Source organism: Papaver somniferum, chromosome 1, assembly GCF_003573695.1.
Source record: "Papaver somniferum cultivar HN1 chromosome 1, ASM357369v1, whole genome shotgun sequence".
In the NCBI taxonomy this organism is placed as follows: domain Eukaryota; kingdom Viridiplantae; phylum Streptophyta; class Magnoliopsida; order Ranunculales; family Papaveraceae; genus Papaver; species Papaver somniferum.
In genome coordinates, this window is record NC_039358.1 from 95,982,901 (window position 1) to 95,994,349 (window position 11,449).

Below are 11,449 nucleotides of genomic sequence, written 5' to 3' on the forward strand. Positions count from 1 at the left end.
GACATAAGTTAAAATAGTATCTCAAAATTCTTGATAGCTTTCCTGTAATTTGTTCTTCGAATCTTTAACATATCAACAACTAGTTATAAGTTTCATATCAGAATTAAGACGTAATGAAGATTAAATTTATATCTTCTATCCAACATGAAATAAAATCTGTTAAATATGTTATTATCTCAAAATTCCTTGAATATTCGATATATGCCTTATAAGAGAGCTTTATTAATCCATATGATATTACTATCACATGGTAAGCTTCATTCATATCCTTTACTTCAAAAAACTATAGAGATATGCATAAAGTCAAGATCACTACTCGTAGGTAGTACGTCTTAAAATACAAGACCAAGAGTATGAATTTCTCCCACTGATCTTGAGGTATATACATAAATCTGTAATAATTCATCCAAAACTTGAAACACTTATAGTTTTGTTGAATTTCATATACCATTATGGGAGGATGCTTAAATTTCATACTTTGATTTCTAAAATTTGTAGACTAAAATTTATCATCAATAAATGCTATTTTCACATTTAATTAATGCAACTCTTAGGTCATACTGAGCTACTAATAATACTATGACAATCCTGAATAAGTCTTTCTATGACTCGAGAGAAAAACTTATTTATAATCAATGCATCGTTTCGGAGTAAAATCTTTGGCAATAAGTCTTGCTTTATACTGTTTAAAATTGCTATTATAGTCGTATTAGGTCAGAAAGACCCACTTTCGTACAACTGATTTGTGTCTTTCGAGCAATTAAACAATATCCGAGACTTGACTTTCAACCAATGATTTTTGCTCACATAGCATCAATCCATTAATCAAAATTATTACACATAATATTTGTGAACCTAAAACCGAGACTTTGCCATTCCATATCAAAATGTAATAAATTCTTGTAAGAAAATCACTGAAACAACACGAATAACTTTCTTTCAATCTCTGTTGAGACCTTCTTAATGCTGGTTCATGTTGTTATCAAAAAAATTCTTTATTGGCATATTATGGAGTATTGGATCAATAATTTGTAGGCTTTCATTATCTAACATTCTGATAATGAGAAGATTCATAATAACTGTAGAAATCTTAAATAAAAGGATCATTATCATGATTTCTTGAACAGATATATCCACGTACTCCCACTGATTATGCCATCATTAATAAATTTATATTTTCGATTTCAATAAATCACATACTTCGGTTAGAATATTAAAGGTGATTTAAACTAGGTTTCCATCCTTTCTAGTCCAAAGTGTGTCTTTGAAACTTCTCTAACGGAAATCTATTTAAATTACACAGTTACAGAAAGAACAAACATTCACAAATGTATAGCCATTATGCACGGTTCATCATTCTTCTAACCATTTTCATAAAAGTATTATTTATCCCTTTGATATACACCATTACGCCAAGGATAAGTTGGAATTGTGTATTGAGAAACAATTCCGAACTTTTGGAGATACTATGCAAAAGATTTAGGATATTATCCTGTTTTGTCATACCTTTCACAATATTCACCACCTTTATCAGACTTTATGATTTTTCACTTTATCTATAATTGCCTCTCAATTTCAACAATAAATGTTCGATAAAACATCTATGGATTGAGATTCATAATGCAATCGATAGATCTACATAATAACGTGAAAAATCATTAGGTGATAAATAATTTTATCTTCCAAAAATTGGACCATTAAAAGTCTACAAAATAATCATAATCTACAATTAATAAGAACAAAAGCTGAAATTTATAATAGAGATAAATGACAATTAAGCTTACAATAGTTACATACCTTCAATAAGATTCTCCTGTGGGTAAAACCTTATCAAGGAACAATGTGAGACATGAAAAACATTAGTACATATTTTACCTTCTCATACACACAACATTATGTTTGTTTAATACCATAACTAGAATCACCTGTGGGCAACTCACGTCCTAAAATGTATTAACAAACTCCAATAATTCTAAATATGTTCAACCTAATATAATGTGAGTTGTAGTCACCTGTGGGTGGCTATTATTTCACATGTATATGAAACATTTAGATAACCTTAATGCTTGTTTAAATTTATGAACCAAAACTACTTGTGAGCATCATTGTTCTAATAGTTAAATCAAACTAAGAGGACTCAAAATATACAACACTTACAAGATAAGAATTTAGCATCACTGTGGCGATAACTAAACAATCCAGCAAATATGTAGAATTGCAAATATCACACTAGCTTTTCTTGTGACATTGCATGGTCCTAATCAATGCTATGGACATCCTTGATCTGATCATAAACTTAGTCAATTATAAACAATTATGAGTAACCTTAAAACATTAATCATAAACCTTTACTTAAAGGCATGTCATCATACATAAATTGTAATAATAATAACACCCTTTAATTGAAATGTCAAAACATAATGAACTTTTCGTAAAACAAAATCGAGCATTTAGCAAGTCTATAAGTATAATTCAATAATGAAATTTCGTTGAAGAAAAATTCTTTGATGCATCGCTCATTTAAATATGATACAAACTTAAAGATCATGATAAATAACGGATATATGATGAATTAATATGAAAGGTGTAAATAGTCAACGAGTATCATTTTCAGAAATGTGAAGAAATTTATCAAAAATAAAACCTCAATTTCATAGAGGATGCAATAAGTTTTGGACAACATAATAAAAATATTCATGAAAATATGAAGAAAAAAAATCGTAATAGGTTACTCAACTCGATAATGAGTTAATTTATGTTAATTTTCTTTTATGCACTTTTAAGAAATAACGTTTAATCATGTGCCAATTATTTAATTACCATAATGTATGATCAGATATTGTACACTTCAATGGTATCTTAAACATGTGAACTCAAATTACCTGTAGGTAATTGTTGTTCTAATACACTTAAGAAAAACAATGTTATAAGCACTTGACATAATAACGATTATGACTGGAAAAATTATTTGACATCACTGTGGTGATTGCCAAACAACTCTAAAATAATTCCATAATAACTACTAAACCTTGCCTTTACGGCTTGGCGTATTCGTGCTTACAATAAAATTATTATTATTGTTAAGACAAAACACTCTAGTATCACTGTGGTGATAACTAAAGAATTATGGCCTAAGAATCTTAAGCACAATAATTTTATACGTACAACTGAAATTATCATTAACATTGGGAGAAAAGTGAAACATAATGACACTAGACGCCCTCAAGATTCAAATCAGTTCATATCCATATGATCAACAATCATATCAATCAGTGTTTTCTTAAATATGTGAACTCCAATTTCCTGTGGGTAAATTTTGTTCTGATATATTTAAGAAAAACAAGATTACAAGCATTTGACAAAAATTTTGATCATGACCAAAAGTGATTTGACGTCACTGTGGTGATAGCCAATCAACTAAAATAATGTCATTATCACATGATGTCGATAACTGCTAAACCTACACTTTACGGTTTGCAAATTCATGCTTGTAATAACATTATGATTATACTGAGATATAACACTCTAGTATCACTGTGGTGATAACTAAAGAGTCCCATAATAATTTTAAGTATAATCCCATAAAATTTAAAGAAAAACAATAATGCGAGAGAAACTATATCATAACGCACAAGCACACACACAAACCATATCATAATGCACACACAAATTTAATGGTGTCAAAAAATGGTTTTGATCATAAAATTTATAATGAAACTCGATAAAAAATCGTGTTAGTGTTTCGATAAAGCGGAAGCGTAAGTTAATTTACAATAAAAACTGGTTTCATTAGTTTTAAAATTAATACTGTCTCGTTATCTTAATATTAACTAACACGTATACATGCCCACAAGAAAATATTAATGTTTCCAATTTTTAATGTCTTAATAACCATTCAAGTGATGAAAATATTATGTTTATCTTCATTTGCTTTGGAGCACTTATTGATTCATGCCATAAAGATATAATGCCCAATAAATATTTTCTCATTTATATCATATCTCCAATTTACCTCTCTTTCACATACAAGACAAGTAGAATATATGGACTTTAGTGGAACAATTATGCATGTTTATGACTACATGATGTCGACATTCTTCCATTTCATTTATCATCATTATTACGTTCATTATTACCTCATATGCTCATTATATGCTATTATTTAAAAATTTATATTTTAAAATGATTTTCTTTTATTTACATGCCAAAAAAAAAACCATTAGGCCAAAAATAAACTCAATAAGCAAGATATATTAACTTATTTACATGAAATAAATGGTAGTACATTAGTATTAAATTAAAATATATTTTCCTCCAAAATTAAGTAGGTTATTAATGTTGAAATATATTTTCTTCCAAAATTAAGAAGGTAATATAAAAGTATACAAGAAAATCATAAGTGATAATGGCCACATGATCTTAAATTTTACAGTATACCATAATTTTCAACCGATTTGATTTTGATGAGATAATAAAAAATCAAACATGAACATGAAGTGTGAGCATGATATGGTTCAAGATAATTAGATTAAAAATTAATGCAATTCCATAAGAACGATTATGTTCGCAGAAGGGGAAAACCAAATATATCAAACCCAATTTTATTTTATTATTGCATATGATTAATGGACGATTATGAGTTCTAAACACAAGCTCTAGATGCCAACTATAATATTTAATTTTATAGATACTTAAATTAGGATCGTTGAACTTCATGATAATCACACAATAATATACGAATAGAGTTTATGGAAAATACCTTTAGCGCTAATCCATTGTATGTTACCGACCATCTTTGGAGCGGCGATAATACCTTGTGGATGTCATGGTTTCTCTCTCTTGACCTTAGCCGTAATGAGTTGTTAATTCCTTGGATTGGATACAAATGGTGATGGTCATTGTTTCCCCTTCATAGGTAGAGAGAGGACCAAGTTCCTAGGATTTTAGTATTAGCCTTATATCTCGACCGTCCATCAAAGAAGAGATATTAGGAAATAATCCCAGAAATAATAACCGACATAAGTTAGCAATATTCTATAATTAACCAAAATTATTACGTGGCCCAAGGAAATATTTCTATGTGTAGAAATATTCTTACAACGACCAGATACCTCCCTCTTGATACAATGATGAAAATGTTGTTGCTTGCTGTTACAAAAATTATTGCATGTTACCTATTCCATTAAGTGATGTGGTTTCATATTCAATATCGAGCAAAGTCTTGCTGCTACTGCAAGAATGGGGTATTGCTGCTGACGCTGCGGCCAAGCTTCCGCAGAACACAAGACCTTCCGCAGATGCAAGACTGGGGCAATGTCGTCGTAAAAATTCTCATGGAAACATGGTCGTGCAAGCTGCTGGTGTGAACGGGGCGCTGCTGCTGACATGTTTTTACTGTGGCATGCGTACCGCTGACGCTGTTATATGGTAGAGACTATGCTGTTGTCCAAAATATTGGAGTACACCCAACAACAGAAGTTTAGATCTCAAGACAAAGGCAGTCCCACCGATACAAGTGCATACCGATGGACCAGGCAAAGACGATGATAACAAGACTCTGACCACTAAGAAGATAATGCTTCGATCCAAAACTCTGATGATAGCTCTGGTCCTCGTGCTTATGAAGATAAGCCTTGTAATGATGGACTAGTTCTGATGACGCAAGCTCAGTTTTGGTTCAAGATGCAGTCCCGATCCTATAATCCGATGAGGCAAAGTCCCATGACGATGATGCAGCTCCGGCTCCTCACGACAACGGCGCAAAGACGACGCCAAGAATGATAATTCCTGTAACGATGATATAAATTCCGATGCCAAAAATCAAAGTAAAAGCTCAACGACGATGATCCGTTCTTGATGACGATGAAGACGATGGGCATAAGTCTTCCCACGACGATCAAGATCCGAAGTGCACAACGACGATGATCCAAGTGCCCAACGACGATGACATCAATACTGAGGACGATGATAGAGAGCCAAGAGAGAGACCGAGAGGAGCAAAAAATCACCCGGTTCCAGTCAAAGCCAATCAACCAAAGAAGCTACATGATGTCCAAATCTTATGCAGGTCTATGAATGGAGTGTTTCTATACTAAAAGCCACGGACAAGGTTGCTGCAGTCTAGTCCGATGCGGTTATAAAGTCGTTGCTTGATGAACCAAAGACTGATGGAAAAGATGTTGACGAAGATGCAAGCATCCCGAAGATCCAAAGCACCGATACAAAAGCATACTATGGGCAATTCAATTTTAAAGCATCAATAAAGAACCAGCATAATGCGACCACCGGTATGGAGCATAATCAACAAAGCAATTGTTGTTCTAACAAAGGACTACCAGGCCCCAAAGAAATTGCATAATGGAGTTCATTAACCATCCCCAACAAAAGACTGGAGGCCTTCACTACGCAACGGCGACAGAAAGCATCCCCAAAACCCATGATGATGTTCAAATGACACCACATCAATAACGAGAGAGCACATCAACACCATCAACGATCAAAGAAGCTGGTCAGTGATGCAGTTACTTTTGATTTCACAAGCCTCAACAACGAGCTTCTGAAACCAAAAGGGGCATACATACATCACACACAACTAAAGAGTTTACAAATACTCATACTCCTTACATTTCGGCAGTACTCCGCATACATTGTTATAATACGTGTATATAGAAGTATATACTTCTAAAATTACAGAACCGCATACATTTTCCAAATTCAGTAAATTTCAAAAATATATACATTTCATTTCTGATAATGCATACATTCCCAGAAATTGCATATATTTTTGGATACCACCGGTCTCATATTGTCATACCGGGGAAAACACTTGTATGCAATCTCTCCGGACTTCCCCGTAAGCGTCCATGAGTGTAAGACCGGGAAAGGCTTCCATAAGAAAGAGATATCCAACATGTCATGTCTTGGGCAGCTCAGCGGAATGGGTGTTTGCAAAACATTCAGTTTTACACCACGTCTCCGGGAGATTCTCAGACCCCACCGGTCGGTAATTTCTTGGCCCGAAATTAACCAACAGGGTGACAGGTTCAAACACTCATCTTGCCTCTGCGACCATGGATTTACAAATTCTCACAATACAAGGGCAAGCACAACCATATAAGTATTTATATAATAATGTTTATCGCTCATACCATGAATTCATCTTATTGCTTATTACATGCACTGATGCTTTTATGCCAATCTGACGCTTACCAAAGCTAATGAAGTCACCGATACACGCTTTAAGGTTATGGAACTACTACCGCATACGAGGCTATTGGTGATGCTGTCAAGCATTAATGTGGTGTACCTGGTGCTGCAAACGCATGAAGATGATGTTTGTTGCCACTACACACACTACTGACGATGCATGTTGCCACTGCTGAATTGGTGCCACAGAATACCTTCAATTGGGAGTACATGGGGCAATCTCAGAGAACCAATGAAAGCAAACCTTCCCCTGTTGCTGCCAATAAGTCTAGAAAGTCAAAGGAGCGAAGGAGATGATTCAACCGCATGTTGCACACCTGATGTTCCCCTGAATCCGACGCTACTTCTGCAGGAACAAAGCAAAACTAAAGATGCATACCCGATGAAAAATGAAGTCTTCACGCCGATGATGCTGCTGCAAGAATGGGGAATTGCCGCAGTGCCTGCTGCTGCCAACTGCTCATGTTGTATACACCGTTGTTACTGTTGTTGCATATATACATGACTATTGCTGATACCATCTAGTACCATGACATAACTGCTGCTGCTGGTGTATGAATGAGTTTGCTACTCTGCACACCTCTGACGTCGTTTAAACCGGTGCCATGAAGTACTTCTAACACGAAAGTCACAACTATCGTTGCTGCGGACGAACCCTGTTGCGACGTACCTAAAGCTGCTACTAGTGGTGCTAAGAAGCATTTCCAACAAGAAATGGGCATGTGGCAAACAAGTCACGAAGAGTACTTAATGCGGAAATTTTATTTCTTATCATACTTCTATTCGTTATCGATCATTGTTGCCTCGGGTACTTCCGGATGCTGCCACCATGTGATGAGCGTAGCTGTTACTGTCCTTTGGAGTTGTCAATGGACGTTGCTGCCTACTTCGTGATGATCTGACGTGAGACCCACCTTTAACATGGAGTACATACAGAGCAATCTCCAATACCCAATAAAAGCATATTTGCCGATGATGAAGACAAAGTCCTAGCTACCTTTGTTGCCGTGGACAGGTCTTGTTACGACGTATGTAAAGCCGCAGCTGGTTGATGTTTAGAAGTACTTCCAACACGAAGCCAGCACGGGGCAAGCGAGCCACGAAGAGTATTTGAACCAATAAGAAATGGGTAAGTTTTGCAGGGATGTTCCTGAATTTCGGTAAACAATAGGGTGAAGTATTAACACTTTGTCGTAGTGTATTCTTTACCAAAATTCTTTCACAAAGAACGAAAAAGCTTCTCGACAAAGGGCATTGGAAGGAAACAACAACCAACGCAATGCAAACAAGGTGGAAGTGATTTTTCTCAAGGATCGTTCACCAACAATCTTCAAGAAAAGGGGCGAATTGTATACACCAAAAAATACCTTGACACGTGGAGTGAGATCGTGAGCTGAGGCAGGATGCAACTATACAACGACGAGCACTATATCAACCAAACACAGCTTTAATCCTAAGCTAAGGATAGAAGCGTAATCCGCCAGAAGATATTTTTCCCATAAATAAGGAGCAACTAGGTTCGGGCAAAGGGACTTTTCTTTTCCCTTCTTCCGACAGACACATTTGAGAACCCCTTTCCTCTCTCTTCTCTCTACAACTCTCTTAACATCATGTGTTCATGAATGAAGATACGGAGATATGAAGATATCTCTTCTATATCTTCATGAGTGAATTACCAATCTTACGGCATGTAACATATGAGATAAATAATAAACATTTCCTTTACCCCGTGGATGTAGGCTTTGCCGAACCAGTTATACCTTGTGTCCAATTTCTTATTTATATTTCTCTGCATCTTAATTTCGTTTTATGATTTCGATCCATATTTGGTGTTTACTGTTTGTTATATCATTTCATTATTTGGTTGTGCTATCAATTAATGAAAGGAAATTTGTTTGTGGACACCACCATACCATCATTATTTTCGTGTTCACAAGTATGCTCTGTTAGTACTCTTGTACCCATACTCTAGTATCTTTAGACCTAGAATTTTGGTTTTCTCGTATCATCTGAAGTGCATGATGCTTTATAGTTAAAAATGCTGGTGTCATGGTATGTGCTAAGAAACTATTAAATCCATGAACTACTACAAATAAGGTTGAGTTGAGAGCACAGTTCATTTTAGATCCTACTATAGGTTATCCATTTTTGCCGAGAATAGGTAAGAAACTATTTAGGTTTGTTTGATTTTATTTCTTATGCGTGAATCAATACATTTTTCGGTTTTGATCTTGTCTGGAAATTAGTAACCTGTTTTATAGCATAATGAAAAGAATATGTCATCAAAATGATTTGAGTGAGGTTTTCTTTGTTTGTTTGCCTTATCGTGTATATATCCGTTGATGACTGTGAGAGATAACGGAGAATTTCTCTTTTGTTTTGCTGATCAGCCTTGCTCTTAACAAATTCCTTGCAATGGGACGACCTGCATGGAAGGAGGCTCGCTCCACGATTCAGAAATTACTCTCTGGTTAGTGAACTGTGCTTACTTTCATTTTTTTTTATATAATACAATAAGTAGTTTTATGTTCTCGGCAAAATTTAGGTTAGAAAATAAGATGAAGATGTTGTTGTTATCATGATAAGAAACTGATTGAGTTGTTTTTGTTTTCTTGGTTAATTTAGCTGATGAGCCAACTTTACGGGAGAATGCGAGTTTGAGAGAGAAAGCAATTCTGCCAATGGTAATAAAAATATTTATAGGCTTAATAAGTTTAGCTTGCGGTATTGTATTGGTTGAAAGCTGAACAAAGCTCCAATTCTAGAGCTTCTGGTCCCATTTGAGAGAATATAGACTAATAGGATCCATGGATTTTGAGATTTTTTCGGTGTTTTTTGCTGCACACGAAATGGGGTAGGTGATCGATATTCATACTTATCAAACCTGCTCACTAAACAAAACCTTTACCCTAATTCTATTCTCCACACTTTTCTGTTCTCTCCTCTTTTTCTCTGCCGTCACCCTGTTTCTATTCTGAACAGATACTAGAGAAGATGATCTAACAAGTTACATTTGCTAGGGAAGATCATCTAACAAATATTATGGTAGCGGTACTACAACAGCAGTGAGGTCTACGAGATTGATAACGAAAATGGAGGTACGATGGTGTCATATCAGAACTTAGATACAATAATTACCTTTTTCTACATCGACTCTGCCGATACCAGTTGGCTGGCGTATTAACTCTACATCCTAAACCCTAAATATTGTTTTATGTTAATCGCCTCATATATTCTCCCTCGCTCTTTCTTTTACTCGGCGTTTCTCCTTCCGTTTCTTTTTATTTTTTCTGTAGTCATGTTGATTTTTTTCTTTTAATGTCGAAGGTGCATCATAGACGTTGCAGTCTTCTTATCTTGCTTTGTTGAAAATGTTTTGTTTGCTTTATCTAATTTTCAGTAAATCATAATCATGATTCAGAAATTGGCTCATTGAGTTTGTTGGGTATGTTTCGATTTGGCAGGTGAGGGCTTGAATATGTGAATCTGTGACTCATAATCGTGGTCCGTCGAAAGACTGAAGATTTGCATACTAGAAGATAAAAAGATCGGTCCTAACTGAATTGTGTTGGTGTTTCTTTGTCTAATTTGTGATGTTCTAGGTGGCACATATGATTAGAGATGTCAATACTAACCCAGCTTCAATTGTCAATTAGGAAGAGTGAAACAAATATGTGTACCCGTTGCATCCGCATGTAATATAATTCTCTTCTATATTTTTTTACTACATTTTGAGAATATATTGTTTACTTTTAAACCCATAGTTTGAGGTTTTCCCTGTAGTATATGTACTTTGTTCTGAATGAAATTTAAAAGTCGTAAACTGAAGTTCATCTTGAGATAAAAGGTTAAAGCAATTAGATACCCGATTGACGTTGGTTTCGCTGATTACATTTGGTTATACTCTTTGTGCCAGCTATTTTCCTTATTTATTTTCTTTTTAAAGCCATATACCTTCTCGGCTTCTCCTGAGTTACTCTCACAAACAGGGACTATATAATAAGAAGTATACTTTGTGTTCTATATAAAGAAATGTGAAAAATCTTAGGACTCCAAAGCTGCAGGGTGTTATAGAAATACTTGGCTTGCTCTTACTTTTTCACAAAGATATACATGAAGGTAAATCAATGAATTGTTATCCCAAGTGAGGCAATTGCATGATTCCATTTTATACTATATGGATAGTGTTTTTTTTTTTTTGTAGGCCGTTATTGTCTAGCTATGATGCACTTGAATAGAAAGA

At 34.8% G+C, this 11,449-nt stretch overlaps 1 long non-coding RNA gene across 2 annotated transcripts; it reads left to right on the top strand.

The window, feature by feature from the left end:
• Window positions 1-8,749: 8,749 nt before the first annotated feature.
• LOC113294822 lies at window positions 8,750-11,052 on the top strand. Of its 2 annotated transcripts, XR_003332698.1 has the most exons (4): window positions 8,750-9,676; window positions 9,832-9,890; window positions 10,189-10,304; window positions 10,671-11,052. It is a non-coding gene; the product is annotated as an uncharacterized LOC113294822 (long non-coding RNA). The 2 variants fall into 2 exon arrangements; XR_003332697.1 differs by having other exon boundaries at window positions 9,832-10,304.
• Window positions 11,053-11,449: the final 397 nt, after the last annotated feature.